Below are 17,929 nucleotides of genomic sequence, written 5' to 3'. Positions count from 1 at the left end.
TTTTGCATTTACTGGTATTCAGTGATCATATGATCTATATTCCAGAAAGCATGTTTTTAAAAATGTGAAAATCTGGTTTTGTGTATGTGTGTGTGTGTGCTTTTATATGACATTAGCTTATTTCCTGTTCATGATTCTTTGATTCAAGAAGGCACTTTTTGTGCATATACTGTATATACAGTAACATAAAAGACACGATGAGACTCTCCTGACAATGAATTAGGAAAGTGAATCATTTAAATAAATTTAAGATATTGGAAAACTTCGAAGAATGCAATGAAAGATAAAAATATATACTATGAGAATTACATTAGGGAATGTGCATGAAAGCAGGGTATAATCTAAAAAGTTCTATCTAAGTATAATTTATCACAGGGTGAGTGTAGGGAGGAATTTTTGAAAGTGCATCCATTGGATTGGTGGACACTCATTCAATAAATGTTGAGCACCTGCTCATGTAAGGCAAAAGGGGCATCATGAACATTAACAGCCTTTCTGAGAAATACTAGAGTTGAGCTTACAGGGGGTTTTAAGTGCATAGATGATGAGCGGAAGGGGAAGAGTGCACGGGGGGAATATTTTCAAGAAGCCAAAGAAAATATTGGTGATTGTACATTTAATTAATTGGGTTGGGTATGATTTAGGACTTTTAAACGTAAGCATTAGATACTTTGCTCACTAAAGTTAATTCTTAACATTCAGCAGAGTTGTAATGTTTTATTCAAATCAGATTCTATATTTCATTTTCTAATTTAAGAGAAACTTAAAGCAGGTAATTTTCTAATGTGGAATAAGGCTCCATTATGAATTCAACTATTTAGAAATGTGACATTTTGTGAAAGACCATTAATAAAACAATAACTTTGGTTTATTTATATACCACCTAAGTGTTATATAGGAAACTTTGTTGGGGGCCTGTGGGTTTTGGTTACTATGTGATATGGTCTCTGTCTTTACTGGTGCAGAGTTAGGTTAATTACAAATTAATTACATTTTGAGTGTTTTAGTTTTGTTCCTTGAAAATAGGCAAGACTATTTCTGATGACAATGAGAAAAAATCATGTCAGGCATTTTTAGTCTTCTTTTATAGCTGGAACATGAAAATGCCCACTTAAGAAATATGAATTTCTCTTTGTCTGAAGCCCTTCATGCCCACTCATTGACAAGCATGATCCTGGATGATGCAGGTGTTTTGGGCAGCATTGAGAATTCTTTTCAGAAGTTCCAGGCTTTCTTGGATCTCCTTAAAGATGCTGGGTTAGTTCATTTCTCTTCACGGCATTCTTCTCTTTGCGACTATAATGGTAGTTTGCTAAGGAACTGGAGCAATTTTGATCACTTCCGTGGCCATATTTAAATTTGTAATTATAGATAATATAGTTGACTTTTTAAAATGAGGAATTAAATTTTTTAAGAAATGCAAATAGGGAAGCCTGCTTTGGTAGAGTGCGGAGCTCATTATAAAAGAGTAACCTGTAGATAGAGTAATTAGTAGGTGTAGTTTTTTGTAAAGGCTAAATTGAAGGCAGTTTTCATTGAAAATATTCGGGAATGCATAAGAATCTTCCTATCTTTCACTTATTTTGCTTGTTTGATAAGTCTGAATTAAAGTTATTTTTGCCTTAGACATAAAAATTCTTATTAATCTGCAGGGGAGATATAGGTCACTGGTTCTCAACTGGGAGCAATTTTGCTGGAAGAGGGAAGTGGAGACTGATAGTTGATGGAGTGGTGTTTTGTCAGTGAATGAATTGGTGTTGGTGTTGGGAAGGAAGGAAAAAACACATTCTTGGAAACTGGAGGAAAGGTGGTAAAGAAGTGTGGGAATAGAGGTGTGAGAGGTAGTGGATGAGGTGCATGATAGATGTTGAAGCTGCTAGTCAGACACTGTTTAAAATGGAGCGGTAATAGGTAAGGAGATGGGATGTGTCCTATAGGATGAATCTGGAAAGGGCTGAGAATTTGGGGGAGAGAGAGGCTTGTAGTCTGGAGTAGGATGTTGGCTTTTAAGATTTTAGAAGTATTTCATGATTGTAGGTCTGGGGAAATCTAAACTGCTCTTATGTGATTATAATAACCTTTGTCTTTTCTCCTTTCCTCCTCTGGTCCAGGCTTGGGCAGCTGGCCACAATGGCTGGTATAGATCAGTCAGATTTTCAATTACTAGGTCATCCCCAGATGAATTCTACTGTTAGCAGTCCACGTAAAGAAGAAAAGAAGGCACTTGAAGAAGAAAAATCAGAATCAAAACAGGGTGCCCCAGGACAAATGCAACATATCCAAGTAAGTGGACAGAACAGCACTTAATGATTCTAAGAGTGATTAGCAAAAAGGAAATGACCATGTCAGGGAGAAAACAATAATGATCAGTCTCTAATAGTTCACATGCTCAGGAGCTAGAAGACTCTGGAATCCTTTCCAAATCTGAGATTAGTAAATGTGTGCCCATTTCATGATACTGTATTGTTGTAAATAAGGAGACTGGAAGTTCTTTAGAAATTTTATGAGTTAAAGCAAACTATCCTTAATAAAGAAAGAACATTAGAGAAAATATTCCAGATTTTAAATTGTATAAATGTCTATTCTATTCATATTTTATCTGTTTCTATTTGTATGCAGTCAGCTTACAATGAAGGTACACATACTGATATAATTTTTAAAATAAGTAATCCAGGCATAGCTAATAGGTAATATATGACAGTGAATCACCTGGTTATGGGAATGGGAGGGGAAAACCTGTCAGCTTTTCCTCTAGCCTTACCTGGAGCCCCCATCAACCAATCTCAGACTGGTCTTGGGAACTGACAGCTTGAGAACACAGTCTGGTCACAAACTATATACTGTTTGCATGTGCCTGGAGGATAGAAAAGAAATTAATTATCTTACAGAAGAGGGTTTCATTTTTAGTGCGGGAAAGGAAATGGGTAATAACTACCCCAGTCACTGAAGTCTGAAAATGTAGCAGACATAGCCTTGGATATAGCTAGGTTAAGCTGAGAATCACTTGGCAAGATATAATTAGAAAAAAACTGGCTCTGAAATCTTTTGAATAATCAATTGACTGTGTTAATAATAAGATCACAGAGTAACACTGAAGTTTTGAACTCTACTTTTTAATGGTTGGCTTTGTTCATCACTGAATTTTTGTCTTGTCTTTTGTTTTTCTGTCCAGTTTCAGAAAATTACAGGTGACGCTAGGATTCCTTTGCCTCTCGACTCCTTCCATGTCCCAGTGTCTATTGAGGAGGCCTTAGAAACTTCCAAAGACAACCTGGGGGTCCCAGTCACAGAGCAGCGGCAGGAGTCTTTTGAAGATTTCATTGCTAGAACATGTTCTCCTTCAGCAGACGTCATTTCTGGAACTGGAAGTCAAAGAAAAGAAGAGGAATTACCTAGAAATAGCAGGTCGTCTTCAGAGAAAATGAGCAGAGCATAATATACCAAAAACTACTCTGCTAAGAAACAACCTGGGAAGGACCTGCGTTCCTGCTCTGACTCACCTGTAAAGCAGAAAAGCAAAGGAATTGGGCAAAATAATTCTTTGATTAATAAACCAATTAAAAGTGAGTCTTCGAAAAAACACATTTCTGTTAAGAAAGAGAGTAGAATAGTGACTGTTTCATCAAAGACAACTAAAAATAAACTCAATCTACTAGAACATTCTGAAAGTGATACTCCTGGATCCGACTGTGAATTTCAAGAAAGCATCCATACTGTGTCACGCCTAACATAGGTCTAAATCTTTTAAAATTATGTTTTTGCCTTCAAATTTTAATAAATTACTTATGTTTTATTATAGCATATGGTGGTTTCAGTTACTTGACTGGAAGCCATTAGAGAAAGATTTATCTATACTTTTTTATTACAATGGAATTTTTGGTCTACTTTTCCTTGTGACACTTTGCACCATTCATTCAGCTAGTGTTTACTGAGGGCTTCATATGTACAGTACTTTTCTGGGTGCTATTGCTTTCAGCAGTGAACAAAATAAAGCCTTTACTCTCCTGGAACTAGCACTCTATGTTGGGAGAAAAAATAAACAACAAAGCAGGGTAAGGGTTAAAAAGAGATGGGAATAATAAATGGAATAGTTTTACCATTTGGTTAAATGTCAAACTATTCTAAATCACATGGCCAGAAGCCATTGAGGTATTTTAATTCACAATAACCAGAGAGCCTCAAACATTTACCAAGGCACTTAACCATGTTTATGGATTACAGCAATGCTCTGAGGTAGGGAACTGTTACCATCCCCGTTTATAGATGAGGAGTCTGAGGGGACATTATGTGAGTTGCCCAGAATTACACAGCTGTAAGTAAGTGGGAAGCTGAGATGTGACCCGAACCCATGCTCTTTTTTTTTTTAATGTATGGACTTTATTATGTTTCATTTGTTTCTGATTTATGTGAATTTTTTCTTTAAAGATTTTTTCTGATGTCGACCATTTTTAAAGTGTTTATTGCATTTGTTACAGTATTGCTTCTGTTTTATATTTTGGTTTTTTGGTTGCAAGGCTTGTGGGATCTTAGCTCCCCCACCAGGGAACGAACCCTCACCCCCTCCATTGGAAGGCAAAGTCTTAACCACTGGACCACCAGGAAAGTCCCCCTTACCTGACTATCTTTATGGCAATTTTTTAAAATTTTATTTTTTTTATTGACGTATAGTTGAATTACAGTGTTGTGTTAATTACTGCTGTACAGGAAAGTGACTCAGTTACACATTTATATACATTCTTTTTCATATTCTTTTCCATTACGGTTTATCACAGGATATATAGTTCCCTGTGCTCTACAGTAGGACCTTTTTGGTTTTTTTAAAATACATCCACTTTTTTTTTAATAAATGTATTTATTTTTTAATTTTTGGCTGCGTTGGGCCTTCTAGCTGCACTCAGGCTTTCTCTGGTTGCGGTGTGCAGGCTTCTCATTGTGGTGGCTTTTCTTGTTGCAGAGCACGGGCTCTAGGTGCATGGACTTAAGTAGTTGTGGCATCGGGCTTAGTTGCTCTCTGGCATGTGGGATCTTCCCGGACCAGGGCTCGAACCCGTGTCCCCTGCATTGGCAGGCATATTCTTACACAGGCGTATTCTTAACCACTGTGCCACCAGGGAAGTCCAATGTATCCATTTTGTTTATCCATCCTGTATATACACCAGTTTGCATCTGCTAATCCCAAACTCCCAATCCAACCCTCTCCCACTCCCTCCCTCTTGGTAACCACCAGTCTATTCTCTATGTCTTTGGTTATGTTTCTGTTTCACAGATAGGCAGAACCCAGGCTCTTAATTACTTTGCTATCCTGTTTCCTTGTTAAGAGAAGAAGGGTTTAAGGAAGGCACTGAGAGAGAAGGCAGTGAGCACTAGAAGTGCAAAACAGCGGGGCTGTCAGAAAGCACACCTGTCTCCTTCCCCCATCGTGAGCAGAATTTTTAAGCAGAGTATGTGATGACACATCTCTGGATTAAATTATGTCTCCCTGGTAAAACATGTATGGATAAGTCTTTAGTTCATTCAGACTGAAAGGTGAGAGCAGAAAACAGCTGGAGTGTCAGATTTCTTCTAGAAGTTCCTGCCTGATTGTTACTAAGAGGGCTACAGTACTAGTTAGTTCATTAGTCATGGATTGGGTGTTAGAGGAGTGAAACGAGCAAAATGCAGCGTTGGCCCTTTAGCAGTGGGGTGAGAGGGGAAGACACACAGCAGATGTCTCATCCTGCACGTGACATGCTGTGATGGGCATATTCAGGGCGTTTGGTCAGTGTTTGTGGAAGAAGAGGGGGAGCTGTGAGGCAAAGAAAAGTCATCGAAAGAGGCAGTCCCTAAGCTAAGCCTTAAAGGACTCGTGAAAAACTGGTGAGTCAGCTGGTGAAGGGAAAGGACACTCAAGGCAGAGAGGATAGCAGAAGTCCAGAGCCGTGAGTGTGAGATGGGTGTGTTATGGAGCCACAGGCACAGGCTCTGGAGGATCAGTGCAGTGTCCCCAGGCAGTGGCAAGTGCCCCTAAAGGAGGCCGCGAGGAGGAGAGGGGGTCTTAACCACCCACGTGCGTGGAGCTGGCTTCCTCAGAAAACAGCTAAGAATGGAAAGGACAAGTTCAGGTGGCATTTTAGACCACTGACGTCAGTATGGATGAGGAATTTGAAGAAGCCTGGAGACAATTATGCCCCACTCTTCTGAGGAGCAGTGTTTTCTCTTTTCAAGTGGGACTTTCACGCTGCCACCTCCTCTCCTGTCCCTACTGAAAGGTCTATAGGCCGGCAGAAGGGAGAACCTGGCTTAAGTAAAGTTAACCAGGTTTCTTTACTGTACAGCTCCTCGGGGCTGCCGCAGGCTAGTGTTCATTCTATTCTGGATTGTCACAGCAAGCGTATGGTACACAGCCATCCTCAAAGCTATTTGACTATAGTGTCCTTTTTTAACAGAAGTGTCTAACAACTGGTTCCACCAAACAGAAATTTGGTAACTTCTAGACCAGGTAATAGCAAGAAGAAAGGGGTCTGAAATAAGGTATAGATGAAGGGAGGACATAAGTTCTAATTGTATTTAGGAAATTACAAGCAAGACTTGATCTTGGGAAGTAAGGAAGAAGTAGGAGGCAGAGGCTGAACCTCCATCTGTGTGACTAAGGTTGGGTGGTGGTATCATTGAGTTTGGAAATAGGGGATAAAGAACTGAATGGGGGAAAAGACTTTAGTTCTGGACATGTTGAATTGTAAAGCACCTGTAGAATTCAGGAGAAAGACTGGTAGATAACTGGACATGCACGTGAAGACATGGAAAGATAAAAATTTGAATGTCATCAGCACATATCAGCAGTCATTAAAATCATGAACATGGATGAGATTTCAGAGAATTGTGAGTACTGACAACGTTTAAGTAATAAGCAGAGAAAGAATTCTGGGAAGGAGAGAGGTGATAGAGTTTCAAGAAGGAGGAAGCAGATGACAGTGTCATCCTTCAGAGAATGTGAGTGTCCATTGGATTTGGGCAGTTAGGTCCCCAGTGACCTTTGAGCAGTTCAGTGAAGTGGTGGACCAAAAGCCAGATGGCAATAAATTGAGGGTGTAGGGCTGCCTGTGGGGGCCAGGCGGGGCTAGTGAAGACAGTGGGAATAGTCTACTCTCAAGGAGTTTGGATGAAAAGAGAAAATAATTAGCAAAAAAGAATTTTTTAGAATGAGGACTTACATTTTATATGTTGAAATGAAGGAACCGATAAAGGAGATCCTGAAGATGTAGATAATAATTTAGAGAATTGGGGAAACATGGACATATGAATAAGAAAAAAACATTGCACAGTATATAAAAATCACTTGTATCCTTCGAGTTGGATGGATACTGGTAAGTTTGGGAGGAAATAAAGGTAAGAGGAGATAGAAGTTAAATGAGTTTATACTGACAGCCTCAGTTGTCTTTGACCCAGATTTTTCAGAGACACATATATACACATACATAATTACAGTTTTAAAATTCTTTCATAGTTACATGTTTTATTAATCACGTCTGAGAAAAGTCATTGATTTTCATTTTGCACCCCATTAACTTGTAAGGACAAGATACAGTGACAACTTCCAAGCTTTTTGCATATCACAGCTGAAACGGAAAGTATCTCCATAATTGAATTTTCACTTATTTGTAATAAGTTTATCCTTAGGAGGATACTTTCATAGTGTTTGATCACAGATGAGTTTGGGCATTGCTATCACTCAATAATGTTAAGCGTCTGTCAGGTTCTCTCCTATACTATATATTAATTTTTTCTCCATGAAGCAAATATTTATTGGTGGCCTGTGGGAATAAGATACACCTAGGGGGCTTCCCTGGTGGTGCAGTGGTTGAGAATCTGCCTGCTAATGCAGGGGACACAGGTTCGAGCCCTGGTCCGGGATGATTCCACATGCCGCGGAGCAACTAGGCCCATGAGCCACAACTACTGAGCCTGCGTGTCTGGAGCCTGTGCTCTGCAACGGGAGAGGCCACAACAGTGAGAGGCCCACGCCCGGCGATGAAGAGTGGCTCCCACTTGCCACAACTAGAGAAAGCCCTCACACAGAAACGAAGACCCAACACAGCAAAAATAAATTAATAAACTCCTACCCCCAACATCTAAAAAAAAAAAAAAAGATACACCTAGGTCCTCTTTCCTTGGTATATTCACAAAAGCCTCTGAAACTAAATTTCCAAGTCAGGCCATATTAAGGCCTGGCATAATAAGTTTTCATCGTTAACAGTTTTTTTGTGTTTGTGGGGTTTTTTTGTTTTTATTTTTTTGAAGCTAGGATAAGACACTGTGTTAACTCAGTAGCTGTCCATTGATTAATAAATCTGAGAAGACATTGATGAAGCATGGTATTTTGAATATCCTTTCCACAGCATAGGTAATGGGCCATCCTGAAACTCTGGTGAGATGCTTATCATTTTCAGATTTTGGAGTGGCAGAGAAAACCCTATTACACCTTGAATTATCACTAGAAACATGAATTCAGCCAAATAAAAACAGTGCCTCTGCCTACTGAGGTTTTTCCATCTTAACAAAAGTAAACATTTCTCCTTTAGATTAAAATCAAGAAAATCCCCTCTGTCCAGGATGCAATAATGGGGTGCAAGAAAGACGAAAACTGAAGCTATTCCCTCTTTACACCTGAACAGTGAATTCATTCTGATATCAAATATTTGTTATGATTCTACTATGGCCAGGTGATTTATTGTGTTTAGATATCAAGTTACTGTTCATTCTTGGTAAGTAAGAAAAATCCATGTTTTAGGACTCTGAATAGTAACTTTATATATTGTATATATATATATTAAAAATATAGTAACTTTATATATTGTATGTATATATTATATATTATATATTATATCTAGTATATATATTAAATTGTATATATATTATATTATATATATGTATAATATATATGTATATATATATTGTATATATATGTATGTATATATGTAGTATATATTATACATATATATATTTGTATATATATATGTAAAATGTATATATATATTAAAAATAAATATATGTTATATATAATATATATTACACCTATTCAACAAAATTGTAATTATCATCATCTCTTACGAATGATGAACTGTATTCACTCTTTGGAAAGGGCTTATAGGGAATTAAAGTCTCCATATACTTTCTATATAAGACCATAGAAACCAAATTCTCAACTGGGAGCAAACTTAGGTTTTGCTATGAAGGTTTATGCTTGCCTGGCCTTAGAGTGGTTGGCCAGGAACTCAAGGTGGAGTTTTTTTCCTCTAAGTTACTTTCACTGATGCCACCCTGAAAAACTTTGGAGGGAGTATTTTCTGAAATAGTTTTATCTCAGTAACCCTTTAAAAATGCTTCAGGGTATGGGGAAACATAACTGTCAAAATGTTCAAGCAACTCTTGTTGATTTAAGTGTAATTGATCAGGAGCAATACAGGAAGGAGCTGGGTACTAAAGACAAAAGACCCGAGGCTATTTCATGTATTGTTTTTGGCTTATTGTACAAAACAGAGAAAGTCTCATACACTCAGCAGTCAAGGTCCCCTACTGTTCTCTCCTTTTAGTAGAAATAAAAGAGAGCTAGTTTCTCAATAGCAGCATTCTATCCTTAAGTGGGTACACAGTGATATTCTAATGGTCTCTGGAGCAGAGAATAATTCCGTGGCAGCTCTGACCTCCAGTCACCTGGTTCTCTGTAACTTAGTCTTTCATGGCCACGGACTATAATCATTATTTCCATTTGTATTTAGCATCTCAAAATTGAAAGCATTCCATGGACAACAAAACAGTAAGTGATTTCATGAAGTGTTTTAGTATGGATAAAATAATAAACCATAAAAATACAAACCATCAGTAAAGCTTTTTCTTTCTGGAGAACTATATTCAGAAATTAATGTAAGCATCTAAGGTGCGCTTGTGTGTTTTTTCACCCATGATCATGTTTGTGTGTGTGTGTGTGTGCATTCCACTGCTACAGGAGACATGCAAAATAATATCAGATTTGCTACTGTATGAAGTACTGGTTTCTCCCAAGAACTGTGCGCTCGCAGGGTTCGTTCAGGAAGGTGAGTGCCCTACCACCACATCACAGTCATATCTCATCCATCACCTTCGGCAGGAATAATTTACAGTTTAACCTTACATGCAGGCGTATTAAATTAGTATTACTCATCAGAACTTGCTTATTAATAAAACAAACTGAATTAGCCACTGGAGAATCATGTTTGGAAATTCAATGACAATTTTACATTTTTAATAAAGGCTCAAATATTCTTGCAGAGCAGGTGGTCCAGAAAACTGTGGTCAAATTTGACATTCATTAATAATTGACGTGTGGAACATAACAGGTGAAAATTGATATTGATTTCTTTCCTCTAATATTTGGAAGAGTTCTAGAAGGTAAATAAAATGAGATAACAAGACATATCAAGTCTCAATGATTTGTTTGATCACCTCCTCCCCACATATCACTCCTTCGCCTACCATGTTTTGAATAATGCAATGCCCATAGTCTTTCCATTTCAGTGCATTATAAAACACACTCAAGCTGCGTTTCAATCATATTAGACTGAAAGCTGAACTTTTTATGAAGGATTATTTAAAAACAAATGCGTCTTAAGCCCAACAGCCTTTGAAACCAAACAATCCTGAAAATTCAGTAAGGAAATGTCAACACTGTGGAGAACTTTTGGATTCAGAAAATTCAGTAATCCTACTTGATGTATGTTAGCCATATCAATATTAACAACCTTCTGCTTGATTTCAGCACTGATTTGACAGCTGAGTTACTACTGGTCTTGTATTTTAACTAGTTGTGAAAGCACTGAGAGAGTTGTTCTTGGGTTGAACTTGACCTGCCTCTGGGAATGCTCTCTGTTCTATCCATCTTGAAAAGCTTTATGCAAGTGCGTTTCTCTGCCTGCCTTCTACTCATCTGCACCCCTTGGGAAAACAAAAGATGCTCAAATATAGACGTGAACACTGCAGATGCTCTGTTTGGCAATAGTGTCTTTCAGCTTCCCAATGAAAAATTATATTGCTGACCACACATTTGACTGAAAAGTGACTCACTTTACTGACATATATCTGACTTGAGATGCCAAAAGAAAGAGGTCATTTCAAATTCCCTTTTTAATTTTAAGTCATAGCTTTGTGTTGCAACACTACTTGTTCAAAAGTTAGATCATGAAGGTTCCTTCCTATGACCTCCAAATAATCAAAATGTTCTTCAATAGGCTATATTAAAAGCAAGCAGAATATTCCTAATTATCAATCTTTCTCTTGAGTCATATAGTTCTTGTAATTTCAAGGAAGAGAAACTCAAATGTAAAGTGTTACAATAGCCAAGCCTACCAGCACTGTTATCTAACCATTCAGCAATTTTCTCTGCCAAGTCACTCTGAACCTTAGACTACTGAGAATGTGTTTTTAATTAATTTTTAAGGTTCTCCTCTTTTGAGTTTAAAAATGGTCACAATTTTTATAAGTAAAATTAAAGAAAAAACAAAATAGAACATCTGAGATATTTCCATTAGGCATTATATATATATAAACATATATATATATATATATATACATAATTTTAATATCTATACATATATAAAGGCACTGGGATAAATCTCCATCTTCTGTGTCAGTGGGACATAGGTCCATTTTCTTAGGAATAGGGAACTCCTTTCACAATGGAAGTGAGGAAATTGGCTGGATCATCCTTCTTGAATATAATTCCATGAAGCCACAATTTAAGGTCATCTGGATCTCAGTTCCTTCTAGCAATCTACTACTCCAACAGTTCATCAAACTGTAGTTCATCAAATTCAGGTCTTTCTGAAGCCAGGCTAGAAATACAAAGTGAGGTGGATGACTAAGGTAACTGACCAAAAAGGAGGAAAGGAAGACGAGCAAAACAATTTCCCAATTTCATTTTTTCCCATATTCTCTGTGCTTAACAAGGGAAAAAATATTCGGGTCCGAGTTCCTCTCATTCTTAGCCATTGTTGGTTCAAAATCTGAGGAAAAAAAAAAAAAAACGTAAAAACAAAAATATGGAGTCCAGAATTCCGTTAGCTCTCTTGCATGTAATATCACAACTTAAAAGGCCTTCCAAAATGGAGGGATAAACTTTTAAAAATATAGCCCAACCTTTTCAATCTAAACAAGTAAACACTAAAAATATATTTTAGAAATCCAGCAAACACACTAACCATAGTCAAAGCAAAGGAAGGATTATGGCTTACCAAATGACAGTGGCTGTTTACAAGAGAGAGAACAAGAATACTCCAAAATTCTATCTGACCTGGCAGAGCTCAGCACAGCTACTATTCTTCTTTCCTAAAATCAAGGCATAAAGAAATTGAATAAAACTTGCCAAAATGTCACCCAGTGCCTCCAAAAGCAGATTAAAGAAGGGAGTGTCCAGAAATCAGGATGAAGAAACTACTTAAGCCCCTTCTCCTATCAGTGGGCCACCATGGTTTATCTGGGTAATAAAATGATAATAGGCCTTTTTGTCATCTTCTTTTTATAATTTATACATTTAAATTTCAGTTAGCATTTTAAAAATATCCAATCAGAATGACAGGCATTTCCAGAAGTATCAGATTTTTAATCCTCACCCTTTGACAAATGTGAAAACTGAGGCTCAGTATAGCTGTCAAGGGATTTTCCTAAATCATTGAAGCTGTAAATTTGGGACCGAAGTCTAAATCAGTTTGTCATTTTATCCTGGCTGTCTTCTTAAAATTCTGTTTAAGGACATGGGGAGGGGGAAGGGTAATCTGGGACGAAGTGAGAGAGTGGCATGGACATATAGACACTACCAAATGTAAAATACACCTAGACGAGTGGGATAGGGAGGGTGGGAGGGAGGCGCAAAAAGGAGGGGATATGGGGATATAAATATACGTATAGCCAATGCACTGTTATACAGCAGAGACTAGCACAACATTGTAAGGCAATTATACTGCAATAAAGATGTTAAAAATATATATAGGAAAGCTATACTATAAAATAGATACAGTGGTAATATATCTGAGAGGTGGAATTATGACTGCTTTTTATTTTTTAATCTATTTTTGGATTTGATTACATGATTTCTCTATAAATATGAATCTCTTGTGTAATAAAAGTTACTCAAAACCAAAAAAACAAAACAAAACAAAACAATTCTGTTTAGGAAAAGAGGATAGAATGAAGGTTTGAGCATAGAAATCATTCTGGAAATCACTGAAGATACTGGGCCTGTAGTGCAGTTTCATTTGTAGTGGGCTTGGCTTACATTCTTATATTTAGTTTTATTTCTATACAACTATCAAAGAAGGAGAAAGAAGTTGGGTAATATTTGCATTTGCAACTAATCAAAACAGAATTGCTTTTAGCTTTAACAAAAAGATCGTTCTGTGATCTCAGATTAACATCTTTATTCTTAAATGGAGCATAAATAACATTTATTGGCTAAGATTATTTGCAATAAACAACACTGTTTACTGTTTACCACCTAGGAGATGACTATTTGTATGTCTCACTGAGTATGCTAAAACCTTATACTGAGCTCTCATTTTACCAGAGTGAATTTAAATTAACCTCAGCAGCCAGAATTAATGAAACCGGGTAAATGATGCAAAGATATTCCACAGAGTATTCTGTTTTAAGTAGAGATAGAAAATGTGAGACAGTAGAGGTTTTTAAAAATGTTGCATTCTATTACTTTTTGGTACGCAGGCCTCTCACTGCTGTGGCCTCTCCCATTGCGGAGCACAGGTTCCAGACGCACAGGCCCAGCCGCTCCGTGGCATGTGGGACCTTCCCGGACCGGGGCACGAACCCGTGTCCCCTGCATCGGCAGGCAGACTCTCAACCACTGCACCACCAGGGAAGCCTACTTTCTCATATTTTAAATCTAGGAATATGTTCACATAATTCTTCTGACTTAGATTCTCAAAGGGTTCTCCGGCCACTGTGTTAAGGACACAGTTCAGAGGGATAATAATTAAGATGACAGACAATGAAATCTTAATCCTGAGTGGTAACAGTGGAAAAATCGAGAAACTGTCAAATTCTGGTTTTATCTCAAAGATAGGGCTGACACATTTTGCTTGTGTATTGGATGTGAAAGGAGAGAGAAAGAAAAACGTCAAAGATGAATCACATTTTGTAACTGAGCATGAGGAAGAATGGAGCTGCACTTTTCTGTTTTGAAAAGTCTACAAGAAAAGCATGAGCAACTATGTGTGTAATTGATTGCAAGGTATATTAAGTTTGGGATGTCTATTAAATGACAAAACAGAGATATTCTGTTAGTAACCAGTCTTGTTAGGTGGACCCAGTCCATAAATGACAACCATCAACCTACCTAATCTGCTCAATTTGAAGCCCCATAAAGGATTTGGGGGCATTAGTGTGAAGAGGGCTTCCTTTTGCATTTGTGTGTATGTGTGTCATTTGCTTTGACACTGTGGTTAGGCTAAAGTAGCACTATTCTGGGCTTTCATCTTTGGCAACTTTTTTCTCACCAAGAAGCTTTTTTATTGGGTTGACATCAAATGAGTATTTGCCTGATTCTTCATGTCCTGATTCTTTAACTCTTTTCCTAGTTTGGACAGCCACAAATTTGGTTAGTATTTGTTAATTTCACCCTTCAACTTGGACACACTTTAAGCGTAGTGAAGTCCCACCACACTGATGGTAGACTCCATCTGAGCATGCTCAAAAGGGCACAGAAGGTTGTCCACGGGGAGGGTACTATCAGAGGCTGATTGACAGTATCTGTGTTGTAGACCAACTGAAGGAAACACATACACGGTTCTTACGCTTTCCTGCTCCTGATAATAGGCAATGGCAGGCTCCGGGTTACAGTGTTTGAACCCAGCAGGAATGGTGTTGCATGATGTGTGGCATGACTATGATAAGGGGTATATATGTTATCTGGCATGTATCTTCTTTTTGATGCTACATAAATACAAGGCTGTCACTTTCTGAGACATTAAACTTTCTCTGGCTGTGACAGATTAAAAGCAGATGCCAAGTTAGAAACATTTCTGAATTAGGTGATTTGGGTTCCTTGACCAGGTTAAAAAAAAAAAAAAACAAAATTGTTTTTCTTCTTGGTTTCACATCTAAACAATATGAGTTAGTCTAAACTATATGAGCAAAAAATCGAACTACTAAAATAACAGGCTCTTATCATTATTATTTTGATATAATAAATAATAGAGGGGTATTGTTTTACTAATAATTACCAGCATTTAGTAATGACAAGCCAAACATTAAGCCTTTAGGAAGTTTGTGAACTCCTTCATTTCTTACAATAACTCTGTCAGATTGGTACCAGTATTTATCCCCATTGACGAAGAAACTTAGTTTCAGAGGAAGACACTGAGGCACAGAGAGGTTAAATGTAACTTGTCTATAATTGCCCTAGCTGCTATGCTAGAAGGCTTCATCAACCACTATCACCACTATCACATTTCTTTAGTTGGACTTTAGATTCAGATAAACAATGTTTCCTAGTTGCAAGGAAATCATTTAACAGGCCCACATTGCAATGCTTGAAATGCGAGTCTGAGCCCAAATCTGAGAACCCTAAACCATGTGATCACTAAGAATACTGAGTATCAATTCTGAGCCTTATAATATGAGTTTGCATTTAAAATAACAGGCCCTATTAGGAATAAGTGTACAAATGGCATTCTAGGAGGGAATATACCCAACAGGTGTTTTAAATTCCTTTAGTGGCAGTGAAAAAGTATGAAGGCATTTCCTGCAACACTAAATGAGCTGATTTGCTTTTGGTGGGTAAACACTGAACTTTGTGTACAAAACTTAACCTGAAAGTATTTGCTAATTATCCTGCTATTACTCAAAGTTAGCCTTGTTATCTCCTTTAACAAACAAGAATGGTAAGACACAGTCTCAGTTAGTATAGTATGGATAAATCATCTGCAGTCTTGGGTAAACTTGTACCATAACAAGTGTCTTCAATTTGGGGAAGACATGAATTCACAATTGCCATTCTCTATGCATATTATTGCCATATAAACTAATTCCAGCAAAAGAAAGCTATAGTTAGGTAGAACCCTTCATAAAATGATGCAGTCACTCAGGAATACTTTATAACCTAAACCGACAGGACAGTCAGTAACCAATGAATTATCCTAATGCTGATTCATCTCAGAGGTCCTTTATTCCAGTGACTTTCACTGCTATCCTTCTCTTTTCCTTTTGGGATTAAGAACTACACATAAAGTCTTAGTTACTCTAAGGTTCACCTTATACCTCTCCTGTCATACAACTCGTCACTTTCCCCATCATCTGCCACCAAATGCCAAAAAGAAATCTGAGTACTCTGCGGTCATGGCACAGGTATTTCTGTAGAAATAAACACCTGTTCAAAAATCACTAATCCGAGAATAAATATATGGGGAAATGAACTGGGGACATGAGTGGAATCAACTGAAACTGTGAGAGGCCAGCAGGGCAGATATGTGTGTCTATATGTGCCTTAAAGAATAATGCTCTCTATGAGAAAATATGCTTTAATGCCCTAAACTTTAATCCAATTAATATCTGGGAATATATGTCAAGACCACTTGTATATATGTGTATGTACATAATGTTAGCATTGTATATTATTTGCGTTATGTTCTCCCTTATATTCATGGGAATATGTTGCCTTTAAAGTTTAAACTTTCTTGTTGATTTTGTACATGGATGAAGGTTCACACAGTAAGATAAGTTCAAGGATTTCTTTCTCCAATACCATTGATATGAATTCCTATTACTGAATTTCTTTTTGATAGATTTTCAGATGACTAGTCCAAGATAGTTCTGCCAATGGAAACCACAGGACTACCAAATATGGAAAAGACTTTGGAACACTTACAGTGTGTTTTCATGGTCTGCATCAGAATTCTACAGAAGGCGTTTGGCTGAATTGGCAGTGAAATGAGAATGGAAATTTAGTGTGTCAGTTACTTTTCAGTGTGGCATGTTTTCTTTTCTACTATTCTACTATGTATTAGAAATTACGTAAAAATCAGGAGAAGAGAAATGATTAAGAAAAAATATAATCTGTCATGTTAAAGACATTCGGCACTTACCTAGACTCACAGGTAACATGAGAGAACATGAGAGCTGGCTTGTGAGAGCTAACCTTGTTCCATTTCCCTCAGTGTCTTCATGAAAATCTTTGAGGCTCAAAAAAGGAAGTGACCCTGCCAGGTGCATACCATGAATCAGTGATGAAAGGGAGACTCCTTGGCTTCTGTAGAGCCATGCCTCTGTGCACACGGTATTAAAGAAGCATTAATTAAATGCCCCTTTACCTAACAAAGTGGAGCTTAATCATAGGGTTTGGGCTTCTTGTCTCTTCTTTACTTTTGCTTTCTCTTTTACATCCTTGGGGGCCTTAGTTTTTAGTTGCTCTCTTGAACTGGATTTACAAGACATTCATTTTCACTAGCCCTTATTTTTTTGGATTGTAGGCTGAATTTTTAAGGAGTTGGGGAAGGATACTGAACTGCCAAAAGTTAACAGATTATTGGCAAAGATATAAAAATAATTAGAAGGCCAATTTCCCTGGGTATTCCCTGTGTACTTTAGGGGTAAAAATAGTATTTTTAAAGTGATTTCAAAATGTGCAAATATTACCTGTGGGATATAACCTATGGGTGAAGAGCACTAACTCTAAAATTAATTTGCCTGGATCTTTTTTCCCCAGCTCCACCACTTATTAGTGGTGGGAGTTCAGGAGTGGTACTTCTTTGTGTTTCACTTCCTCTTTGAAAATCAAGGGCTTAATAACCTCACCCATTTTACAGGGCTGTGGCATGGAGTCAATACATGTAGAGTGGTTAGGAATCCATGCCACTCTTAAGTCTTTTAAAATCAATCTTACTATTGTTGTTACTACTATTATTAATTTGTT

The 17,929-nt window shown here is 37.4% G+C and overlaps 1 pseudogene; it reads left to right on the top strand.

Annotated features, from left to right (window-relative positions):
• LOC103085855 (centrosomal protein of 78 kDa-like) overlaps positions 1 to 17,929 on the top strand; it is a 47,119-nt pseudogene that overhangs the window by 18,803 nt on the left and 10,387 nt on the right.

This window comes from Lipotes vexillifer, unplaced genomic scaffold (assembly GCF_000442215.2).
Source record: "Lipotes vexillifer unplaced genomic scaffold, Lipotes_vexillifer_v1.1 scaffold466, whole genome shotgun sequence".
NCBI classification, from domain to species: Eukaryota; Metazoa; Chordata; class Mammalia; order Artiodactyla; family Lipotidae; genus Lipotes; species Lipotes vexillifer.
Note: the sequence above shows the minus strand (reverse complement) of the source record. Positions and strands in the feature narration are given on the sequence as shown.